Source organism: Ochlerotatus camptorhynchus, unplaced genomic scaffold (assembly GCF_037179485.1).
Source record: "Ochlerotatus camptorhynchus isolate MF236.1 unplaced genomic scaffold, CSIRO-AGI_Acam_v1.1 ptg000232l, whole genome shotgun sequence".
Taxonomy (NCBI): domain Eukaryota; kingdom Metazoa; phylum Arthropoda; class Insecta; order Diptera; family Culicidae; genus Ochlerotatus; species Ochlerotatus camptorhynchus.
The window spans coordinates 7,874,138-7,889,529 of NW_027040722.1; the positions used below are offsets into that span (position 1 = coordinate 7,874,138).

Genomic DNA, 15,392 nt, shown 5'->3' on the forward strand with positions numbered 1-15,392 from the left:
TTTTTGCTTGTTTTTTTTTCGTTAAACTACCAATACTTTATTTCAACTTCAAACATTATACGTGAATATTTAGTATTCCTGTAATTATTGTTGTTGTTGTTGTTCTTGTTTTTTTTTTATCATATTTGTAAGTAATGTTCAAATTGCATAAAACAATCTAATTACTAATTACGTGTGATTGACAAATTTTGTTCAATCCGAGTGCTATTAAAAATCAATACTCAAGAGTATTAACTAAGTGAACGAAAATTCTTTTCGAAAGAAGTGCAAAATAAAGTGTTTTTTTTTTAATCGGATTTTGAATTTGATACATACGAACTACTGCTGAGTACTTAAAGCCAAACTACAACTAAGAAATAGGGAAATAAATCTCCGAAAAGGGTTGTCATGGTGGATCATGACACATTACTTGCTTACACACTACATATGTAGGTATCATATGGTGAGCTATTCATATAGTTAAGGGTTGTTTTTTTTTTTTTAAATCGATCAGCAGTACAAATATCATACAACACAGTCTACTCGTTCGTGTGATTTTCATGTTCCATTTTTTTTTAATTTTTTTTTTCGCAAAAAATTCAGTTATTACTGCCATATTGGGTAATACTACATATTACATCACATTTGCATCTACTTCTACTGGGAAAATCTAAGTACAGTGGATTATAGTAGTGTGATATATATCGGTCATTATTACTTTTTACACGTTGCCGTACGCTTAACTTTCTATAAAGTGTTGGTTCGTATCTGTTTGCTTTCTATTGGTATTTAGTTCACAAAGTGTCGTTATAGGTAATATTGTACTTCTACCGTAATGCAGTTATCATACGCTGTTGAGATTTGTGGTATTTTTTTTTTAAATTTACTTTGCCATGCATGAGTATATTGTTTTGCTTTGTTTTGAGTTTTCCAGGGAGTAGCATTACAAATGTGTTACAGATTTAAGTGGGAGGAACGGAAGGAAGAAAGTCTACGATTTCGGTTTATGATATGCCAGTGTCGTTCTAAGTAGGTGGATTAGTCGTGAGGGGTTAGATTAGGTGGTGGTGGAGATGTTGTTGTTTTGTGATTTTTTTTTTTGGGTAGTATTGTCCTTTAAGTTTTCGCTCACTAAATATAGAACACACAGGTAAAATGGTGCAAATGGGCGCTGCGCACAAGCTAATCGGTTTGTTTGAATGTGGTTTTGTGAGCAAAAATATTGTATCAAAACTATCAGGATTTAGGCGGTTATAAGAATAATTCTTGATTTATTTGAGTTTACGAGCAGAGTCGTAGAGGGAACTAGTAAATAGAATAAATTAAAATACTCTTTAAAAATATTAACTCCAATAACATTGAAAAGTTCGTTACTTGAAGTTCACGGTACCCCTCAGTGTCAAACTTCAGGTTAATGTTGCTGGATTCTGGAGAACATAGATTAGTTGCATTTTTTTTACCGTTTCTATGCAATTATTTTGCAAAAAAAAAAACACACATGCAAACATAGGCAGTAAGATTGGCCAAGTTGGGTAACGGGGCAAGGTGGCTAGTATATTTATTGAATTTTTTGTTTGTCAAAATCCACAGGTTAAATGCAAGTCCAATGATGGTTTCTTAAAAAAAAAAACAACATCGGGGCTACATTGAGCTTGTTGTCGTTGACTTGAAAAATAATAATAAATCAAGTAATACATCTCCATCTTACCTTATTACAATATCTGTTAAAAACCATTGTGATGTTTTATCTGACAATGCTGACAGAGTAGTTTAGCAGCAACCTCTAGTCGGCTCCAGTGCTGCAAAATATCAATATCAATACCAACAAAATGCTGAATTTCACTAGCCACCTGATGTCAGTATCAGTTCACACAGTTAGAATATCAATATCATTCGCCTTAATGTCAGTGCGCAAATGACATTGACATCGTAAAGGGACCATTGATATTCAAAGTTCTGCCGTAAATGTTTCTTATATACGCCAGCTAATCGAGTACCGATCTTTAGAAAACTCATCAGTAATATTAAAACAATGCAACCGTTATTCAACAAAGTTGATTTATTGAGATAAAAGTACAATTTTCACCTTTTCCCTAGTGATATTCATATGGATAGTAACATCAAAACCGTTCTGCCTGATATTATGCTTAACAATAATATCAGTGTCGGAAGTGAAATTCAGTGCTTAGGCCAATATCTTATGTCAATTGTAAACTTTAATGCAGCTCGAGAACATTTCCTCTCGATCCGAAATTAATTTTTCATGCCCACCATGTTCTCCGATTAATAGACACTGAACTCAATTCATGTAATTCATAGCCTATTATCGCGAAAACTATTCAAAAGAACTAATAATTCAAGAGCAAATTTTCATTACGTCGAAAGTAACAAAGGTAAACGAAGTCGAGCTATCAGTGTCTATCGATGCTCCTGCTATTACACTATATACTGTTCGAATATAGGATCACATCCAATTTTTAAACTAACTAAACAATCAAATTGTTTTTGACGTAATCACCTTCCGATCAAAATATTTTTTGATGTTACTTAAGTCACCCGATTTCTATGTATTTGTCTTAAGTAACAGCGCAGAGAAACCCGTGAAAAGTGTACGTTTGTCGTTTCGCATTTCTCATTATTAAAGTGAATAAATCGAACTGTTTGGTGCTAAGCTGATTTCAGTGGCCCTAAAATGATGAATGGGCTGCACGTAAAGATACATGATCCCGAATATCCTGGTAAATACACTTTGACTCAAGTAACATTAGGGGCCACCAAACGACGTATAATAACTTTTGACTCAAAAACCAGTATTTTTTAGCATGAAAGCTTGCGATCTGCTTTTTATGATTAAAACCCTGCTTAGTATGTTAAACATTACTACAAATCACTATGAGATTATATGTGTTTAGTTGGAAGTAGGAATAACTTTTCAGTCTTCAAAATACAAAACATTATTTTTCTCGGATCAGTGCGAATGTTACTTTCCACCATCTGAAGGCTCATCTTTGATGATCCACCATCTGGGTCTGAGATTGATCTGCGGGAAGCCGTGCTGCTTTGGATTGTCAGATTTCCCACTTTCTAACAATCTCCACGACAAGATAATCGGAAAACATGCAAACAGGGTGCCATCCGTTCATCTTGGCTAAACAAATGTTTTATGAAATTATGGAATAATAAGATATTGTATTTGAAGTATCGTTTGATACTAATACTGTATGATATGAAGTAGTCCTCTAAGTTTTGGTCTAATGACACGTCAAATTGCCATCACTAAAACAAGCCGAAAAAACTCCTTCCAGGGATGGATCGCTCTTTTGAGCATCGTTCATTACTTTTCAATATGAAAAGCTAGAGTTATGTCCAATTATTATTTTCAGTTAATCCATCCTAAAATTGATAGATTAATGCAAGTATTCTCCCGATCAAACTTCAAAAAGTTGCACCGTTGAGCAACGCTCCGTATTTTCTCTGAAGATTTACTACACTGAACGAAAACATCCGCAACACATCGAAGGATTATTGCATTGCTCGGAGCCTTTTAACGATATGCTTTCAAATTTCGGATGATTGCCTTATGGTTGAATTCGTTATCAGCTGATGAGCATCCATATGACTGCCATCCAAATAAAGGATGATATTTATTTGAAAATTTGTTGTAAAACATACTGTGCTCAGAAGACATAAATTTAATCCATTGTTTACATTACAAGACTGAACATCCATGATCAGCCATTCCATCACGGATTTTTTAACGTTGATAGAGGAAACTACCACGAAATAGAGAACCTTCGGTTTCCATGCTTTACCCATGTTCGTACCAGCTCTGATAGCGATGGCTATGCTTCCACCTCGTTTGTCAGCTCAGATCAGCAAATGACGTTCGATAGAATTATTTACATCACCGTTTTTCACGATTTGCGCTAAGGGGCTGAACCAATACCATGTGCATTCCAATTTGGAAAAGCAATCATTCTACAGAGAGTATTACGTATTTAAACTGAGGTTCGTTCACTTTTCGAATCAATGTTCATCCTATATTCAACAGCAACATCATCTGATTACAAAACAACCGTCATCCGATTGCAAAAAATTCATTCGAAAAATCAATTTCCTTGTTTCGATTAGAATGGTCTGAGGTTTCATTCGAACAGAGGATGATGTTTTGGTGCAGTGTAGAGTGCGCACTCTAGCGTTTTTCCGGATCTCAACTTAGGGTTCAATCGAAAACATCCGCAATGCTTGGAAAGATTATTGCATTGCTCGAGCCCTTTAACTATAGGCTTTTATTTTTCGGACGATTACTTTATTGTTGAATTCGTTCTCAGCTGATGAGCATCCTGACTGAAAATTAACTGTAAAACATTTAGCGCTCAGAGGACAAAAAATAACGAATAGTATGACATGCAAGAGCTAGAGATGTGATTTATAATTCGATTGTTTATTCTATTATGGATTTCCACAATGAATAGCCATGAACATCCATTTCATAATGGATACCAACATTTTCCTTTGATAGAGGAAACTTCCTCTACCACGTCATAGATTACCTTACGGTTTTTCCATGGTACTCACCTCTTGCATCAATTTTCATCCTGTATTCGAGAGGAACATCATCTGATTTAAATTTTTCGATATGAATGGTCAGACGATTCATACGAATAGAGGATGGTGTTTTGGTACAGTGTAGATGCACTTTCACAGTTATTAATTTAGAGCTTTCTATGCCCACCAAATGCATGACATTATATATTGTGTGACAAGCACAATGATACTCTATGCCCAGGTAAGTCGAGAAAATGTCCAACATGAAAGATTTCCTCGACCCTGCAAAAAAGACCGCGGTTTCGTTAATGGACGGAACTCCCTCTACCACGTCATTGTTTACACTGAACGAAAACATCCGCAATACTTTGACTGATTATTGTATTGCTCGAGTTCTTTAACAATGTGTTGTCGAAATTCGGATGATTTCGTTATGGTTGAATTCGTCATCAACTGATGAGTATTCATATGACTGTCCTCCAAATAAAGGATGATATTTATTTGAAAATTGGCTGTAAAACATACTGGGCTCAGAGGACAACAATTTAAGGATAGCATGACTTGCAAATGCTTTAGATTAGATTATTAATTCGATTTTTTACATTTTCATTGCACAGCCATTCATCGTGGATTCAAAAATGTAGTGTTGGTAGAGGAAACTTCCTCCACCACGAAATAGATCATTTGCGGTTTCCAAACTTTACCAATGTTCGTACCAGCTCTGATAGCGATGGCTATGCTTCCACCTCGTTTGTCTACTCAGAGCAGCAAATGACGTTCAATAGAATTATTTATATCATCGTTTTGAATGATTTGCGTTAAGGGACTGAACCAATACCAAATGCATTTCAATTTAAGATGACTATCATTATGCGGAGAGCATTACGCATTCCAACCGAAGGCCCTATCCAGTGCTGTAAATTTTCATATCATTCGATTGAAGATGAACCACTACAACCATTCAATCAATTCTGTGTAAACGAATTCTCACATGACCATAATTTGAAGAGCCCCTTTCTCATTCGAAGCTCATTGTCAGTGTCAATTTAGTCACTCAGTATCATTTGATATACGACAGTGGAGTATGGAAGAAATCCAGGAAAATGGTCCCGAACAGACAAGTCGACCCGATGTCGGATCAATGTAAGGCTAATTCAAGGTCGATGTCGACCCAATGTCGTGTTAATGTCGGGTCAATTTTGGGTTTATGTCGGGTCAATGTCGGGTCAATGTCGGGTCAACATCGGGTTGGGGTTTGATAGAAGTCAGGTTGGTGTCGGGTTGGCTTAGCTTTTTCGCCGGAATGTCGACCAGAGCTCCGTTTGTGTGTAGGTTACACTCAATTGAATGATATATAGCGTTTCTCAAATGAGAATGATCCATGCCTTCGTCAAATGACTAAGCAACTGATATCACCCATTCGGAGGAGGTCCCCTTTGATAGCGAATAGCTACTTTTCTCATTTTCATCAAAAATGTTCAAATGATTTTGAGAATTTACAGCACTGGCCCTATCCCTTTTCATAACAATGGAAAGGGATAGGCCTCATCTGATTTCAAAACAACCGTCACCCGGTCGCAGCTGTCATTCGAAAAAGTGATTTCTATGTTTCGATTTGAATGGTCTGAGGTTTCATTCGAACAGAGGACGGTGGTTTGGTACAGTTTAGCTTAAGTTTTTCGACCTTTGGTCATGATCGTACCAGTTCTGACGCTGAAATGAATCGTCTAAACCGGGCTTTAAGGTGTTAAACCAATACCATATGCATTAACAATTCGGAGTGAAATTCATTTCCTCCTATATTCGAAAGAAACATCAACTGATTTCAAAAGAATCTTCGTTCGATTGCAGCAATTATTCGAAAAAGCGATTTCGATGTATCGATAATAAATGGTCGGAGGATTCATACGAATAGATTATGATGTTTTAGTACAGTGTATTCTGATTGGATTTAAGGTTCTTCCTTGCAGTGCCCTTTTTTCGAATTAGAGCAAATCCACGCCAAAATAAAAAAAAAACGAATTTCAAATTTCACCTCTCAGAATACCATAAAAATACGCATATTTCTAGATGAACATTTCAAAATGTACGCGTACTAACAAAAGTAAAACAATGTACAAAAGTTCTTGTATAACGATTTTTGTCAATTTTCAAATGTACAGGTTTTGAATATTCCAAAAAAATTGCAATTTTCATGAGTTTTTTTTTAAGATTAAAAATTGAACAAGGACATTTTGAAATATTTGAGTGTTTAACACTTTAAAAAAAAATACTAATAGACTCTCGCCTAATTTTCTAAAATGGCGTATGCGCTATTTTTCAATAAATCATAGCACGAAAACGGCTCATCTAATTGAAATAACGTCTGAGACAAAGATGTAGATAGGCTTGATAAGACTTCTCAAACTCACTGGTGATTTTAAAATTCTCTTGGCTTGAGGTTTTAAAATACCCTTGGGTCGAGTGAGGGAGTACAGAAATATGGAAGAAGTGAACAAAAACTCCCCGAGAGAGAGAGAGAGAGAGAAGGAGAGCGAACTGAAGAAGATGATTTGTAGTGAGATGCACTTTTCGATGCTTTTTAGTTCGAAGCAAGGCACTCAGAGTTCATCCACACTGTACCAAAACATCATCCTCTGTTCGAATGAAACTTCAGACCATTCAAAACGAAACATCGAAACAGCTTTTTTGAATGATAGCTGCAACCAGATGACGGTTGCTTGGTAATCAAACGATGTTCCTCTCGAATACAGGATGAACATTAATACGAGAAGCGAATGGAACTCAGTTGAACTACGTAATGCCCTCCGCAGAATGATTGTCATTCCAAATTGAAATGCATATGATATTGGTTCAGTCCCATAGCGCAAATCATCCAAAACGATCAATTTCAACGTTGACACTGACATGTGGAAGCCATTGTTGATTGGATCGAACGAGGTGGACCTCTGGCGAGTATTGTGACCAGTGTTGAGATTTGTCATTGTCATTGGCAGACTTTCGCGTGATATTGACAAAATTGTTTTTCACATAGTCACTGATAGACTTGATCACCAAAAAAACCTTTGTCAAAATCTCATTCATTTTTTTTTTTCGTCAAAGACGAAGATTCGCCTGGCAACAAAACGTTTAATTTCGTGCATTCTGTGTCACATTATTGTTATCCAAGCAGTTCAGGACGTAGATGATTGTTCACTTTAACGGCTCCATGTAATTGTTTTGCTCAAGTCATTCAATTGTTAGCTCAAATGAGTGATCAAAGCAGAATTTTGAATATCGCCGTGTATTGTCGAGATTTTGCAACACTGGTTCCTGGACCTTTAAAAAAGACGCACCCTCTCATCAATAAAAGTAGGTCTTACATGAATCCTCATTCAATTGTGATGTTCCGTATCATTTGAAAAATAGGGGATATAGGAAATAGGTCTTCATAGCGACAAAAACAACCATTGATACTGATATTTGACCATGCAGCAGAACCGAGGCTCATAACCGTCATAACCAGAGTTCGATGTGGTAGATCTTACACCAGTAACGCACCACGAAAAGGTGATCTACCAGCGTTACTGGGTACAAATAAAATGGAAACATCTCGATAACAATTTGAAAAAAGTTCTACAAAACTCACATTTGATCTATTTAATAATTATAGAAAGAATGTGATTACCGCTGTCACCTGAGGTTGTTTTACTTAGAGAAGATATTGGTGTTTGATTTCATGGAGTTTCATTATGCATATAGTTTGAATACCCTAGCAGGGGTATTACCGTACAGTGGATAAAAATCAAAAGTTCAAACATTCTATAGAATACTTCTTTAGCACACGCATCCCCAACCGATTAGCTGTGCAGCAGCAGCTGAGACATTACTGACTGAACTACCAACAAAATGATACCTCTGAAAAGTGTCGACACAAAAAACTACAACACAAAAAACACGCAAAATATCTAATAGTTACTTAATTGTTAGTTGCAAGGTGCACTAGCATCTAGCTACTAAATACAGCGTTAGTTTAGAATAGAATTAGGTTCGAAAAACAAGATACCTACTAATCACTCGGTTTTACCAAACTATACAGATCGAAATTTCAATCATTAGTAGTACAAGTCATTTACAGTACACTAAAAACAAAATACTTGTCCTTAAATCAAAGCTAGAAATAATTGAAAAGAGTACTCAATTTTCAATGTACGTTTCGTTTTTATTACTTTCTACTTGTGTCTTTATTTGCATTCAATAATTGTAAATGTTCTTGTTGTTTTTATTTTTGTTTTTCCCATTTCTGGCATTGCTCATTTGCTGTTGTCATTCGCACACATTAAACACACGGTACTTTAAAAACTAAAAACAAAATGCAGCGTCTGACCGACGACTATGGTTTTGCTTTCAACACGTACATGTACTAATAGCTAAGGTGTACGCTCTATCTATTGTTCTACTGCCAGTAAGTACAGCGCGTTACATTGAGACATGGCTGGTGGTGGTTTATGGAGATGTGTGTGTGTCCTAAGTAACTATGCTCTAGCGGCACGGCATTAGGTTGCTTCTATGTATTTTACGTATGAATGTGTGTGTGTGTATGTCTGTTCGGAACTACTGCGCCAAACAGCAGACCTTAGTATGAGTATGTCTGTGTTTGTGCCTGTGAAAAATGTGTGAAACTGGCAGGCTGATGGCGATCCAAACAGCTTGGTTGCAAATGGAGAATACAGTGGTGTTAGAAGTACTACTAACGGTGTGTATTTACTATTGGTTTTTGTATCATAAAAATAGTGGTGTGCGCTCTATCACTACTACAAACGAGTATGTACCGTTATTTTACTCTGTTGCTTCAAACTGACACATTGTATTGGTTTATTGATTATTCGGTGCCCAGTTGTGTTTGGCAATAATTACAATACTAGGTTGCTTTCTTATGCAGTCAAACAGATGCACTAATCATAGCTATGGTTCTAGAATATGTATATATATATATAGATGTATAAATATTTATTTAATACTTTTTGTGTGGCTCTATTCATATGTTTTGTTTTTATTACTTTTCTCAGGTTATATACGTGAAACAGTCTAACGATACTTCTACGAGTTCTATTGTTCATCAAACTATACGTACACTTTTAAGTTGCGTAATGTACTTTTTACTCACTGCAAACTACTGCCTCAAAACACTACTACTAATAGAGCTTAGGAGAGTGTGATTCAGGAAAGTAGAACAAGTGGTTGGTTGCTTAGAAATTTTTGCTCAATCATACGAATTAGGGAAAAAAATGTATAAACATATCACATTACCTCCGGATTAGATCGGCCCTCTCCGCTCACTGTCTTTTTTTTCATAAAGAGGAACACATTTTACTTTAGTTCGAATACTGATCAAATGTAGGATGCTTAAGGATTATGGAGGGGGGGTGGTGAATGAATCAACTAGATACAGCCAATGTTCGGTTGCTTTTGTTAGCTTTTTTATATTTCCTACAACCAATTGTGGGTCATGCGATTTGGACCAGCCAAATTTACTCTACCACTACCGGCGCCGATGGATTCAAAGAAATAAACATCCCAAATGCTAAGTTATGTACTCCGATCACACTACACCCGCGTACCTTAACACGTTATACATTTTTTCCAATCATCACAAACTGTTTTCTATGTTTCTTGTAATACGACTTTAACACACGTCTACACATTCACACATTGAATCACCCCGGAGAATTTCGTATTCAATTTCTGTACAGGTTCCAATAATTTAGGACAAAACAAAACTGACGGGGGTGATCGAAACGATGCGACTACCTTAGTGGAAAAAGCTTGCACTAATATGCGCTCCTCCTAACGATATCAAGCTCTCTACAAAACTGCCCCAACGAAGCTTAGCCTAGCGTAGAAATTGTTCATTACCTTCCAAAACCATACAGTCAATGTCACAACTCGTTTTTAATTTTTCTACCGTTCTACTGTCTTGCTGTTTTCTTTCCAACTTCAAATTTTCAACAAACTAAGTGTAGCTTTTGCAGTATTTTTTACCGTGTATTTTTCTTCATTTGCACTTTTGCTTTTGGGTTTATTTTTTTTTTTCAATAATTTATTTATAATAATGATAATAACACGCTCTTCATGTCGATTCTTTCCCCCCACAGTTTCTTCTTCTTCGCCCTTCTTTTTCTTCAAGTTGTATAATTAAGTGTATAATAATAAGTTTCCATATCTTTGTTGTTCTTTGCTCGTGTCCCAGAATGGAAAACCTTTGCGTATATTCAGCGTGACCCTCCCCTCGTTCTGGCTAAATTATGTCTTTTTGTTTGATATATATAAAAAAAAACTAAGTTTTATTGCTTATCAGTTTTATTACGCCTGCAAGGGGCGCGTTTTATTCTTAATATATATATCTCTTCCCATCAACACGATACGAGAAGATGTTCGAATTTCTTCCTTCAAATTTTGTGTAAGTTGTTGTCCCGTATGTATATGTACATGCGCGTGTGTTTTTGTGTGTGTGTATGTATGTTTGTATATTCAGATATAGTAAATACAAATAGCAATCGGAACCGAAGAAAAAAATCTATTCTGGTTGCTTTCTTTGATCTACGTTTCAGTGTAGCAATGTAAAGAATATTTTCATTGAATTTATCCACACCATCGTCAAGTATTATAGCTTACAATAATTGTAATGTATTTCTCAAATCAAGTATTGTCAATGAGTTTACCGTTTCTTTTGCTTTAAGTCTAATCTTTGAAATGTCTCTCTTTAAAAATAAAATGAAAATGATAGGTTCGAGATGGAGAATTTTGTTATGGCCACACAGTGGGACGAAATAAAAAAAAAAACTATTTAGTTTAGCATTTTGATGTCTTCTAGAATGTTTCTTCAATTTTTGAGTACTTTATTGGAGAAAATGTTTGCTTAAGGGGGGAATACACAGCAAACATACTTTTGAATATAAAAACGCTCAATCAAAAACACACAAATGATTCCTTAAAAAGTGTGAATGATCCATAAAAATAACAATATGATCCATATTTTATGTAAAATTAAGCAACACAATTGTAAAAATGTACCGCTAAATTTCTAAAGAATGAGCATTGAAATTGTACGAATTACCCATAAACATATGTATTGTAAATTATCCAAAAAACATTCAACAATGAACCTTAAACTAAAGATATAGATAGAAAATCATGTTTGCGCACTTATATGTATAGGCATGATGCATAAATTAGCCGTATATTATTCATGTTTTGGACACATTTTTTTTAAATTTTGATCCATAAACCTTGAAAAATTGCTCCATTACTACGTAGTATATGCTTATGCTTAAAAAGCTTCATATTGATGCTTCTTTTACAATCGTCTTAAGAAGCTCTTGGAAATTCCATAGGCCATAATTGTAACACACCATAATAGAAACATACACACTCATAGTCACGGCTTCCCTCCTCCGTTTCACATCGCGCACTTACCTCGAACTTGTTCGGAAATCTCTATGTGATAATAGAAAATCTTTGTGAAAATAAATGAAACATCATCAGGAAGTCAACGCAAGAGTGTAGAAACTGACACGGAATTGGACAGTTTTTCCATTCCTGCATCGACTTCCAAATGTTTCAAGCTAAACAATTCACTAACATTGCCTGTTGTTGAGCTCCAGACAAGGGACACGCAATCCGGCACACGAAGAGAGCCACTAAGGAAGCGGTAAACATGTTAATCTCAGTCTCCAAATAAAACATTTTAATCCTACCCATCGTATGAAACCAAAAAAAAAAAAATCTAAACAACTACCAGTAAATAAACTGTTTTGATAAATTTACTGACTTATTCATCAAAATACTCAAATAAAAATACTGAAAAACTCAGCAAAAACAAATGTAAACAAATAAATTACTGATATAGACAGCATTTTCTTTACTGACTTAAACAGTAATTTTTGACAGTTCAGAGATTCTGCGATCTACGGAGTTTTTGTTTTCAGTTGATTACTGAAAACTCAGCTGTTTGAAAACCCAGTAAAATTTTACCGACCTCGGTAATCTAAACTCTGTGTGTATAGTCATAACACCTACCCGGGGTTGGTTACTCCTTACAGTGTGCCAAAAATAAATTTGGGCACACCTGGGCACATTCATCGACACAGTTTGGCATCCATGATAAGAAATTTTCATAAACTTTAAAGTTACTGGCAACACTGACCTTTCTCTACCCTTGCGCAGGGCATGTGTCAAATCATTATTGTCGATAATTTTTTTACGCAAACTAGAGTTTTCGCTTTATTCTCCAAAACTGAGTTGGATTCCCGAACAGCACAAATCCTAATGCCTGTCCGAAGCAGTAATTCATTCCACGCAATGCAGACCCAAACCAGGGTAATCGCGGTGGTGGTGAAAGGCAACATAGGTAAACACAACCGCTAGCGGAATCCCTTTTATCAGCACTTTTTTAATGCATACTCCTGCTTTTCGGGACACCACCGAAGAAGCCAGCGTTTAGCAGTGGAACACTTTCGTTGCATTGTTCACTCAGAGTGAACGCTCACGTATCACAAAATCGCTGATTGTTACACTCTGGAAGCGAAATTGATAGGTTTCACGAGTCAAATTCTTGTCTTTCAACCTCTTCTTGTATCTAACAAGTACAAAATAAAATTCCGGTTTCCTGCTAAGTAGCCTTCTGATCTCCACAGCCGATTTGGATCTCCGAGCGGGTTCCAGCGATTTCAACATTAGCAGCAGCTTGCCCCGGTGGCGTTAAATTCCCGATGCCATCAGATGCGTTTCAATGCTGTCTTTGCTAAGCATCTACAGCGGTCAGACGACACATTTTCGACGGGATCCTCCGGTGGGATTACTTTGTGCAGCCGGAGGGCCTCAGGATCATCGCCTTTGTACGGCTTCCACTGAAACTTTCCGGGTTGCCAATCATACTATTATTCACAAGCAAACAAAAGTCAGTCCGATGACTGGCACTCTTCCCGAGCAAAGGATTATACCAAATTGATAACAAGTTCTGATACCTGGTTATCAAGATTTGATAACTGAAAATGTTATCATTGTAATTGAATAAGAAGCCAACATAACACAAATTAAAACACATGGAAATCACAAAAACAACTGATTTAGTTATCATTGAAAACATCTTGATAACACATCCTGTGATCCATGCAAATATTTTCAACAAATTTCAAATTATTGTATCGATTTGGTATTAAAGCCTTACGCAGATAACTGAAACATGCTTGGAAGTGTGTTTTTTTCCTTACCATGCGGATAATATTTGAAGTTTTAAAGTAGCCTTGCATCATTTTATATTCTTTCATGATAACAACTGATAACAAAATTAGTCGATGTTGATAACTAAATTTGACTTTTTTTGAAGATGATATCAAGTTTTTATTTTACTTTGCTCGGGTTGGTACTGCCAGAGTCGATGTTATAATAAGAGTCCCGCCAAGAGAAAATGTTGCGAACAAGCACCACTGTTTGTGATTTATTTTACGTCAGAGTAAAATGCAACCAGATTTTTTGCGTTAGCATCGGTTGACTTTCATTCAGAAGTTAAAAATTTCATGTCGATAACGGAGCTTCTGGTAGACAAAAACAATTATAGAACCTGAAAAATGGTCAAACAAGTGGTTGGTATAGCTTATAAATACCACAATGTAGCGAAGAAATTTCATCTAGAATCACTAAAATGTTGTCAGTAATGAATGCAATACTTGTAGTTCACTGGCTGTGGGAACAATAATGTTTATTTACTTTGCTTGTTTGGTACCCTGCTTGACAGTTCAATTGGTATTTCTGGCTTCACGGGACTCTTATTATAACAATTAAAGAGGCTGAATTTATAAAGAGACGACATGTCAAAATTGGAACAATCGATTGTCTGTCAAAGTCATAGGAAAAGTCGTTCCAATCGAGCAGAAGACCTGTCAAATGGATAAGATGTCGTCTCTTTATAAATTCAGGCTCTTCAATAACAATGACTCTTGGCACCAGGCTTGCTGAAACTCCTCAAACTCACTGGCGGTTTTAAAACACTTTTGTTTATCCAGCCCTCACCTAGGCGAGTAAGAGAGGTGACACGGTCGGAAGAAATGTTAGTTTGTTTACTAAAATGAACCGCCCATTTTGTTATGGCGAGTTTTGCTATAAGAAATGCTCCTCGTGTTTATTAGCGAAATTCACATCAAAGATTGATTAATTGCGTAGGAAATCAGTTTTGCACGGCATTTGTAACCAGCATACACCTTCCGGTCGTATGAAACAGGTCAAACGCTGTCCAAATCCGCAGATAAAAATTTTTGTTTTGAATTTCTGTATGGCAAAATAGTGAACTTTTCGTGAACATTAACGGCAAAGAACTCATCAACACTGGGAGACCGTGAGTTCCTGCCCACCTGTGTTAAAAACATCTCGAGCCCTCACCTCGAGTGTAGGATTGGGCGATTTTGGATCGATCTTTGGAAGAACGATATTTTTCATCCCGATTTCCGATTTTGGATCGATTCTTTGTCCACGAAAAAATCGAAAAAAATCTATCTCTTCTTTCGATTCGATCTTCAAAACAATTGGTGTTAAATTTTGTAATTTTATTTACATTGGAAAAACGATTTACTCTCATCCCAGACTGCGTGGTATATTTAACGAACGAACATAACGATGACAATGGCGTCACTATTTACGTTTTCGAACGTCCTGTGCTCATTGATCCTTACCGTCACGACAACATTTAAGGTGTTTCCTCGTAGAGTCCGTTTTTCCATCACAACTCGCAATTTCAAGAGCACACATCTCATGATCTACGAGGTGTATACATCTGAAAATTTCAGACATCCCTTGCTTCTCCGCAGCAAACAACTACGTACATTCACAGA

The 15,392-nt window shown here is 36.2% G+C and overlaps 2 protein-coding genes across 3 annotated transcripts in view; one reads left to right on the forward strand and one right to left on the reverse strand.

Annotated features, from left to right (window-relative positions):
• Window positions 1-15,392, forward strand: part of LOC135704237 (uncharacterized) — a 119,428-nt gene that overhangs the window by 22,360 nt on the left and 81,676 nt on the right. The gene's annotated exons all lie outside the window — the stretch shown is intronic.
• msi (musashi) overlaps window positions 1-15,392 on the reverse strand; it is a 169,526-nt gene that overhangs the window by 855 nt on the left and 153,279 nt on the right. The gene's annotated exons all lie outside the window — the stretch shown is intronic.